Here is a 660-nt window from a genome sequence, read left to right on the forward strand (position 1 = left end):
ACAAAACCGGGACAGACTGACAAAGAGACCGATAGACCGACAGAATTTGCGATTGCTATGTCACTTGGTAGATACCAAGTGCCATAAAAAGGAGGTGGGGGAGGAGGCATAGTTGCCCTCCAGTTTTTAGTTCATTAAAAAGGCAACTGGAACCTTATATTGTTTTTTGGAACGTTTTTACTAGTAATAAATATACGTTAACTTACGAATTAACTTGCGTAACGAACTTCTATATTTGTATATTTTTATTACGTATATGAGGGGGTTAGCCCCCTAATCAATACCTTGCTCTTTACGCTAAAGCTTGAATTTTGTCCCTATTCCTTATAAATTACCCCTAAATCCCAAAGGCCGTAGAATAAATAGGTGAAATTACTAAAAATACTTTAGCGTTAAGAGGGAGGTGTTGTGGAGGAGATTAACCCCCTTATTTACGTAGTAATTTCAGTTCTTTTTAGGTTTTAATGCTGCTCTTTACTTCCAGATGAATTTTTTTTCTCATTGTTTTTCTTAAAGAATGCTAGAAAATTCTGCAGCCCCTTCATGGAAGCTCTCTTCCCTCATGATAAATTACACCATGGAAAGATCCTCCCACGTAACCCCCTCTCCCGACCCCCCCCCCCCCCCAACACGAAAAATTCCCCCAGAAAACGTCTGTAC

The sequence above is a fragment of the Artemia franciscana genome, chromosome 12 (assembly GCF_032884065.1).
Source record: "Artemia franciscana chromosome 12, ASM3288406v1, whole genome shotgun sequence".
Classification (NCBI taxonomy): Eukaryota; Metazoa; Arthropoda; class Branchiopoda; order Anostraca; family Artemiidae; genus Artemia; species Artemia franciscana.